The sequence below is a fragment of the Mus pahari genome, chromosome 15 (assembly GCF_900095145.1).
Source record: "Mus pahari chromosome 15, PAHARI_EIJ_v1.1, whole genome shotgun sequence".
Lineage (NCBI taxonomy): Eukaryota > Metazoa > Chordata > Mammalia > Rodentia > Muridae > Mus > Mus pahari.
The window spans coordinates 26,182,248-26,192,427 of NC_034604.1; the positions used below are offsets into that span (position 1 = coordinate 26,182,248).

Consider the following 10,180-nt stretch of genomic DNA (forward strand, 5'->3'; position numbering starts at 1 on the left):
CTATACAACAAACCATTCCTATTCTTTATAGTATTTAGTTATTAGACAATAATTAAAACAAACTATAATAAAGTAAACCAAAACGCAAGCTAGTGACCCAGACAGGAAGGGTGAAGAGTACATGCTTTAAAGAAGGTCTGAGTGCTTATTTTATGTATATGAGTACACTGTTTCTGTCTTCAGACACCCCAGAAGAGGACATCAGATCCCATTACAGATGGTTGTNAGCCACCATTGGGTTGCTGGGAATTGAACTCGGGACCACTTGAAGAACAATCAGTGCTCTTAACCTCTGAGCCATCTCTCATTAATTAGCAATGAGTCATATTGGTTCTACAATTGGCAAGTCTCGATCTCTTTCTAAATTCATAGACTTTATTTGAAAAAAAATAGCTTAAAGAGCTTGTCCATTTCCACATAGATGTTAGGGGCTCTGAGGGCTTCCGGATATTTTGTCATTGCTTTCATAATAACATAGTAAATGATATCATTATACTTATATAGGATTCAAATTCCAAGATTTTTATTATCCTCTACTGTTTGTTTGTTTGTTTGTTTGTTTGTTTTCAGGGGAGAGCGTGAATGCAGTCCCCCACTACCACAAATTATGCTGTCGAGTTTCCCGCATTTGGGGAAATCGCAGGGGTCAGCACACCCCGGAGTGCAATGGGTGAGCCTCGCCCTGGGAAAACCACCTTCGTGATCATGGTATCCCCCCTGCCAGGTAAGTATATCCTCTACTTTTATTAACATATTTTAGTTACACAAAAGATTCTTCATTCTATACATGTTCCTACACATATAGAATTTAATTTGCTCATAATCACCCTCTTTGACCGTTTTTTGTCCCCACCTTTTGGTATACTCCACCTCATCCATCAGACTTCTCCATCAACTTTTGTGTCTTTTCTTAGAAATTTCTGATTCCGTTGTGAGAGAAAACATGCAATTTTGTTTCTAGGTCTGGCTTATTTCACTTCAGCTGATGACTTCCAGTTACTTGGTGATCTAAATGGAGGATATGGAGTGGGTGAGTATGTAAATGAAGAAACAGAAAATATGTAAAAATAGAACTGACATCCACTGCTTAAAGGTATCTCCCTATAAAAACAGTATGGTTCTGCTGGGAACAGGAACAGCTAGCTTGTTGCCCATTAAGCAGATTGATGTTTCAGTTTCAGGATGTGATACATTTTTTTTTAAAAAGTAAGATTTGGCACTAACTGGCCAGCATCTGATAAATAACTGATGCTTTCCCAATTTTTACATTTACTCTTAGGGCTGTCGAGAGACTATGTGCTATCCTGCTAATCTATCATACAAGGCATTTCTGCTCCTGATGATCTGCCTATGGCTTCCTTTGCCACAGCCCTCTGTCACATACTGCTGAGACACTCACTTCTGTCCTGCTTGACTCTGCCCTACTATAACCAAACATTATCAACTAGATAATTCATAAGTAAAACAAATTTACTCATCATGGCTCGATACACTTTGATCTCAAGTTGCAGAATCTAAAGGTGACTCATCCAGGAGAACAGAAGACCAAAGAACGAGAGATTACACATCAGAGAGAAAGTGAAGCTTAGAGCTTTCAAAATCTACATTAATAAGGGTTCTCAAATGCTTTAGCCCACCCTGCTCCTTCTAGCCCACCAACCGAAGGTTGGGGAGAAAAGATGGTAAATAGGACAAGGGGATGTGGACCTGTTTAGAAGTAGTTCTTTGGGGGTGATTCCAATCTCTGTTTATCAGGATACCACCAGTCCAGTTCAGGAGTGTCAGGGTACCAACAGTTCAGTTCAAAAGTGTCATCAGACACACATCAGCAGGGCGTGATCTAGCAGAAACCTCCAAGGCCTCCCCTGAGTCGGCATGCATCAGTGGGAGTGATTAGGGCCAGCCAGAATGACGGGAGTTTTCCCTCAACGAAGTGAAGATCAGCAGAGGTGCAAGATAATGAAGAGCCGCACAGCCAGCTGTGCAGGCGCCCGTCACGGTCCATGGATTCCTACTTACACCCTCTCCAAACATCATGTGTCCTCCCACAGGTCTCGCCCACATAACCAGAAACTTCTGCTTCAGGCCAAGGTCATTCTGTCATGAAGAACCGAAATCCAAGGTAAATAACGCACTTTTGCAATAGCAGCACAGATCAGTTAGTCTACCTTCATGAACTTATGATCTCTTAAAGTTCTCACTTTTAAACACCGTTGCAGGAACAGTAGGCTATCTCTGTCGGTAAAGGTTTGCGCCACCACCCCGATAGCCTGATTTCAGTCCCAGATACCACATGGTTCAAGGAGAGAACAGACTTCCATGGGTTATCCTCCAAGCTCTGCTTGCACTCACATTCATGGGCACACACACACACACACACACACAAACTCACTATTACATAAATAAAATATAATGGTATTGCAGTGGAGACTAAAATTTCACACATGAATGTACAAAGCCCAAAGCATCCCATATTTTCCTTTTCATTCTGCATTTGGATCTTCAAACCTCAAATGACAGTGGCTGACTTCCTTGCTCCTGAGGTCCTCTCGAGGCACATTTGCCTTTCAGATGATTTTCATTCATTTCTATAAATGTGATGTTCAAGCCTTCCTTACCTTCTTCAGAATTTAATAAATACTGGGTGCCTTTAAATTATTGTCTTTCTTTTTTATAATGAAGAGCCATGCAGAATCCCAGCCATGATGAACAGAGCAGCTCCCATTTTTAGATAATAACAGACTATATTTAGAATCTGGTTAGACTCTGATTTAACACAATAGCTCCTGCAAGAGCTTCCCTTCTTTCTCACTGCTCCTGAATACTTAGTCACTAATTGCATTTTAATTATGCTTTTGTGTATCTGAAAGGTCATGAACCATTATAAGATAGAGAAAAGAGAGAGAGAAATAAAATTGCCCTTTTCTCTCTCTCTCTCTCTCTCTCTCTCTCTCTCTCTCTCTCTCTCTCTCNCTCTCTCTCTCTCTCTCTCTCTCTCTCTCTCTCTCTCTCTCACACACACACACACACACACACACACACACAAACCCACACACAAACCCACAAACATGTTGCATTTTTTTATGAATCATCGATTCCTAGTATTTTTTCCCACAGTATTTGAAAAGTTTCCCAAGAGATGCAGAAATCACAGTTCAGATGGTACAAGGAGCAAGGCACCTGGGTTGAGGATTGGACAATTACAATGAAAATCACTGTGACATACAGTCTGTTGGTAGTGGCGGCAGCAGCAGCAGAAAAGAATGTCATTTCTGCCTGAAATTTGTTGTGTGTACTAGAAGCCACTTCTAAAATTCAAGGTGTCGCCAAAAAAGCAAGAGCCTTAGGAAATGTCTCTGTTCATGTTCAGTATTACAACCCAGCATCTTGGAGCGAGAAGCTCTGGAATTGGACCTTCAGCTTTTGTCCTGTGTTCACTGTCACTTTTGTATGAGTTCAAACAAGTCACACAACAGAAGACCCATGGTCCAGATAAGTTAAACCACTCTGGTTTGGCAGCTGAGTATAACCTTTCTGGAGCCATTTCAGTGGTACTTTTCCAAATTAGGTGTCTCCTTTATAAACTCATCCACTATGTTCTTGATTCTGTATTCTTTGTGACATCCCAGTAGAGTCTGTTAATTGTAGTAGAAGAAATCCTGGACTTGTTAATGATAAGTCTCAAATCCTGGGATAAATTGCTAAGGTGCCTATTTGACACATCAAAGCAGACCGAGCCACAGTATCTCCCAGCACCCCTCAGTTCCTACTTGTGACAGTATATGGCTGGCATACCTGCCTTTTACCCCAGACTCTCAGCCCAGAGGCTGGGCTGCCATTCTTCCAGAGGCGTTTCCCTATATAATCTAGACATTTTGGTTACCTGCTCAACCCCCTCCTTTATTTTTACCTTCTGTGTTCTCAGCTGCAGCCCAGGCTCTCCTCTCTCCTCTCTCCTTTCTCCCTTCTCCTATCCCCTCTACTGACAAAGCTCAGAACCCTGTCCACTCTGTACTCTCCAAGATGTCCCTGCCTCTGACTATATTCTCTCTTTTATCTACAATAAATTTTCTCTTCCTCAATATCTAGGAACAGTCATGTCCTATCTTTTTTAATTCTTTTTTTTTTTCCATTCAGCTACAATGCCTGTTTTGGAATCACTCTAGTCCTAGGCATTATGACTCTAAAATCTGCTCGCAGCTTGTCTGATGGTTCCTATATCAATTTTGAGCAAGTAGAATGCTTTAATTGATAGTGAGGCTGGGGACTCCAGGCAATTTTTTTCTTAATTGCTCATGCTGAATGCAGTGTCTGCTTTTTTTTTTTTTTCTCTGTGAGCGTACTTAAGAGAAGTTAAGCGTTTGTTCAACTAGAATTATGGCAGAGAACCACTTACGATGCTTGCTTTATTCTTGCTATAGTTTGCACCATGCTTCCCAGCTTGCATTAAAAACAAAAACAAAAACAAACAAACAAAACTCAAGGAGGCATAAAGGTCTGGAGACACCCCTCAGTTAAGTATTTTTCATGCAGTACGAAAACTTGAGTTTAGATTGCCAAGTGCTCATGTAGAATACAGAGGTAGATATCTGTAACACAGTGCTGGGAAAGCCAGGTTGCAGGAATCCCAGGGCTCAGTAAGCAACCAGTCTAGTTCAATGAGTGAACCATGGATTCAGTAGAGTTGCTGTCTCAAAAACTAATTGGAGAAATACTGAGAAAGATATTCAATGATGACTTCTGACCCATGCATATGTTCATACACATCTGCATACATATTAGCACACAGAGAGAAGATATAAGAAGAATTTAATATTCATTTCAAACCAGTGAACACTTTCAGGCCATGATGGTATGTTCTTCATCATATCTGGATATTAATTACTTAGAAAACATTTATACTTTATAGGAGAGATCCAGCATATGCATCTAAGATAGGGAACTCTGAATTGGACCTTCATCCACCAGTTCATTCTCTTATTTTAACTCCTCCAAACACTCGCTAAGGAACTCACTCAGAACCAAGTAAGTACTCTTGGGTCCTTTACATGGAATCATTCACCTCTTCAACTTCAGGTGACAAGTCTTCAGCCCCCAAATTTCCTCTTTTTCCTGAAGCTAAATGAGGTCCTTTCCATTCCTTTGAGAACATGTTCCAAATTATGTTGTACTGAGCTATTTAGAGATGAAATAAGTTCTGATCTTCTAATATTAATTTATAGTCTCACAGTGGACTCTTCCGAAAGGCTTTATCTCTCACGCTGTGAGCTCACATCACTGGAGAAGGCCAGAGAGATCTCCCAGACTGTTTGTTTCTCCCCAGATTACATCATCATTAACATTCCATTTTACCATTCTCTCAGCCCAGTGGCTATATCATCTCTGAGGAACAAATGTAATTCCTAGAAGTCTGATGAGCTACTTTGAACAAAATCTCACTTAAAAAAATGTGTAGAGCAGCAAGCTTGGGGTCTGATATTTTCTTCACTGTGAATTCCCATGTACATCCACTATATTTCCAGGGATTTCTACAGGAACAGGAGATGGTCTATCAGAGCTGGACTTCTTACTACTATTTCCAAAATTTCTGAAATTACTGAGAAGCAATGTTCAGATTCATGTTTCTCTTGTAAGTATGCTTATATTTGAACGGGTCTGAATGAAAGCAATTGTTGGACATGAATACAGTCATGGTTGTCTTAACTAGGTGTGCCCCCTACAAAGTCTGAGTGAATTCCCAAAATATGCAGCAAAAGTACACTGTTCAATACAGCTTACCACAATATAGAGTTGTCTAGTATATATTAGTCAGGGTTCTCAACAGAAACAGAGTATATATATATATATATATATATATATATATATATATATATATATATATGTGTGTGTGTGTGTGTGTGTGTGTGTGTGTGTGTGTGTGTGTATTACAGGTTTACAGGCTATGGTCCAGGTACTCTGACAATACCTGTCAACTGATGGAAAATCCAAGAATAATCTAATGGTTAGTTGTTTGGTCTACAAGGTAGGATGTCTCAGATGGTATTCAACATAGTCCAGAATTCTGGGAAAAAAATGTAGTATCTAATACTAATGAAGAAATGAACTTGCCAGCAAAACTAGGCAAAGAGCAAACAATCCCTTCTGCCAAGGCTTCCTATAGGCTGCTACCAGAAAGCGTGGGCCAGATTTATGGTGATTACATCAAGTAAAATTCTTCACAGGTATACCCTGAAGCTTAAGTTTTAGTTTATTCTAGATGTTGTCAAGTTAACAACTAAGAATAGCCACCAGAGCCACACAGGTAACTAAAAAACCATGGTAAACATGAAAACAAAGACAATGAATATAAACATGTGTTGAACATGCCATAGTATGGGACAAAAACAAGAATGTGTCCCAGCATCTGAGCACAATGGCCTCTGAAGACTGCTGAGCCCATATAGTTCTGTCTTTTTACTCACAAGCTGGTAAACAGGAAGCTAACTTGGATCTTGTTGCAATAAGCCCTATTTATTTGGACAATTTTGAAAGCTAAATTACAGCTGTTATAATTGCTTTAACAACTCATTCTAGTTTCCTCTGACACAAAGAAATAATTTGTTTAAATAAACAAATTTACTAAGTAGAATTTGTTATTTCTGGATAAACCATTTACATGAGCTTGTTTACAGTATTTAGGAAAACAGATTCAGAAGACACAAAGTATTTTATCAGTTTTTGTTAAGGATAGAACTTTCCTGATCAAGGAATTAAACACAGATTAGTTAATCAGATCTCCTTGTTGATTTTAAGTTTCAGGGATTGTTGATTTGATTTTAAGGGTTAACTGTATTATTTTCATGCAATTAGAATCATTGTTATGTAGCACAGTCATTATATCCTTGGTATGGGAGGAGACAAGGATGATATACAGAGGTGTTAGGAAATTGAACAGAAATGTGTAACAGTGTGGGTGGGGAACTGGGGGTAGCCTCCAGAAAGTCACAGATGCCATGAAAGCAAGACGCTCCCAGGACCCAACCAGGATGAAATTAGCTGAAATTCCCAACAAAGGAGAGGGAGAACCTATAGAGACCATATCCAGAGGTCTGGCAAGGCCCCCAGTTGGGGATGGGGCCACCCACTCATTTTCAAATTTTTAATCCAGAATTGCTCCTGTCTAGAGGAATATGTGGACAAAGTGTAGAGCAGAGACTGAAGGAAAGGGTATCCAGAGACTGCACCACCTGGGGGTCCATCCCATATACAGACACCAAACTCAGACACTATTGCAGATGCCAAGAAGTGCTGGCTGACAGGAGTCTGATATAGCTGTCTCCTGAGAAGCTCTGCCAGAGCGTGACAAATACAGAAGTGGATGCTGGCAGCCAACAATTGGACTGAGCATGGGGACCCCCAATGGAGGAGTTAGGGAAAGGACTGAAGGAGCTGAAGGGGTTTGTATGACTCTAGCTGCATATGTAGCAGAGGATACCCTTATCTGGCATCAATGGGAGGAGAGGCCCTTAGTCCTGTGAACACTCAATGCCCCAGTGTAGAGGAATGTCAGGGCAGTGAGGTGGGAGTGGATGGGTAGGTGGGGAGCACCCTCATAGAACCAGGGGGAGGGAGATGGAATAGGTAGTTTTCAGAGGGGAATAACAGAAAGGTGATAACATTTGAAATGTAAAAAACAAAATATCTAATAAAAAAGATGTACTATAAAGAAAAAGTGAAAAAAATGCATGGTATTTGTATAGAAACAGAATGGTTGATCAATGGAAGTAAAGTGAACAGCCTGAAATAACCCCACACACCTATGAACACTATGATTTTTGAAAAAGGAGCCAAAATCATACAATGGAAAAGGAAAGCATCTTCAAAAATTATGCTGGTCTAACTAGATGTCTGCATGTAGAAGAAAGTAAATAGATACATATGTATTACCCCCCCACAAAACTCAAGTCCAAGTGGATCAAGGATCTCAACATAAAATCTAAATCTAATAGAAGAGAAAGGAGAAATAGGCTTAAACATGCTGGTACAGAAGCAGTTTCATGAACAGATCATCAATGGCTCAGACTCTAAGATCAAGCTGACAAATAGGACCACATGAAACTGAAAGCCTTCTATAAGTCAAAGGGTACTCTCAATGGGACAAAATGGCAGCCTACAGATAAAGAAAAGATCTTCCTTCACTAACCCTACATCTGACAGAGGACTAATATCCAAAATATATAAGAACTTAAGAAGTTAGACTCTAACAAAAAAAACCAACTTAAAAAAAAAACAAACAAACAAAAATAAAACAAGCTAAACAGAATTCTCAGCAAAGGAATCTCAAATGAGCGAGAAGCACTTAAGGAAATGTTCAACACCTTTAGTCATCAGAGAAATCCAAATCAGAATGACCCTGAGATTCTATCTTATACCAATCAGTTGGCTAAGATCAAAAACTCGAGTGATAGCACATGCTTGTAATTGTGTAGAGAAAGGGGAACACTTCTCCATTGCTGGTGGAGGTGCAAACTTGTACAAACATTCTGGAAATCAATCTGGTGTTTTTTCAGAAAACTGGAAATAGTCCTACCTGAAAACCCAGCTATACCACTCCTGGGCATATACCCAAAAAGATGTTCTATCATACCACAAGGACATGTGCTCTACTATGTTCATAGCAGCTTTATTCATTACAGCCAGAAACTGGAAACAACCCAGTTGTCCCTCGACTGAAGAATGGGATACAGAAGTGTGATTCATTTACACAATGGAATAAATACTATTTAACTATTGAAAACAAGGACATCATGAATTTTGCAGGCGAATAGATGGAACTAGAAAACATCATCCTGAGTGAGGTAGCCCAAACCCAAATGAACATCCATGGTATGCACTCCCTGACAAGTGGATATTAGCTAAAAGCACAGAATACTCAAAATACACTCCTCAGACCCAAAGAAATTAAACAAGAAGGAAGATGCAAGCATGAATGCTTGAATCACAGAAGGGGGAATAAAATAGTCATATGATGCAGAGCAAGGAGGGAAGTAGGTGGGATAGGGGAGGGGAGGGAATGGGAGTCAGGATCAATGGTGAGAAGAGACAGGAGAGAGGGCCAGAGGGCCAAGAGAATGGATGGAAATCTTTAGTTGCTGAGGGTTGAGAGTGGGGGGAATCTCTAGGAAGCCTCAGAGACCTGGTATGGGGCAGGTTCCCAGGAGTCAATGCAGATGACTTTAGCTAAGATGCCTAGAAGTTGGACCAGAATAGGCCACCTCCTGTAGCCAGGCAGGACCCCCAGTAGAGGGATAAGGACACCAACCCACCCACAAAACTTTCAACTCAAAATTTCTACTGTCTAAAAGAAATGCAGAGACAAAAAAAAAAAAAAAAAAAAAAAAAGAGCAAAGACAGAATAACTGGCCCAAATTGAGACCCATTCCATTGGCAAATACTAATACCTGACACTATTAATGATACTGTTACACAGTTCATTATACTGTTATACACTTATGCCTAGCATAACTGTCTCCCGAGAGCCCCAGAACCTGACTGAAACAGATGCAGATACCCACAGCCGACATTGGATGGAGTGCCGGGACTCTTATGGAAGAAGAGGGAAATGATTGAAGATTTTGAAGAGGAAAGGATGTGCACAGGAAGACTAACAGAGTCAACTAACCTAGACATAGCAAAAGGGGGGCATAGTTATAGACAAAAATAATTTAAAATAACAAGATTACCTAATCCTTAGAGATTGTTGGAAGAATGTATCTACGCCTTTTTTTTTTTTTAAATCACTAGTGTCTGCTCCTACCTATTGTTATGACATGCAAGTTTGTTCTTCTAATCCTATCAATGGTCAGTCTACATTTTAATTGTCTCTCCAATGATCAAATTACAGTTAAAGTCATATTTTCTCCTAATGAAAGAACAAAACAAACATACAAACAATAAATAGTGGCTTTGGAAACAAACTAAAAAAATATAGTCTAATATGAAAATCAAGAAAAAAAATATTAGAGTGTACTTTGAACCCAATCATGTAATATAAATAGTACATGGTTTTTATTGTTTGGTTTTTTTTTTTTTTTTTTTTTTTTTTTTTTTTTGATATATAATTTATTTTTTTTATTATTATTTTCTTTATTTACATTTCAAATGCTATCTTTTGAGCACTTGATTTCAAGGCCCTAATCTC

The 10,180-nt window shown here is 39.5% G+C and overlaps 1 non-coding gene across 1 annotated transcript; it reads right to left on the reverse strand.

Annotated features, from left to right (window-relative positions):
- Positions 1-567: 567 nt before the first annotated feature.
- LOC115065577 lies at positions 568-732 on the reverse strand. The gene has a single exon (XR_003845340.1). It is a non-coding gene; the product is annotated as a U1 spliceosomal RNA (small nuclear RNA).
- Positions 733-10,180: the final 9,448 nt, after the last annotated feature.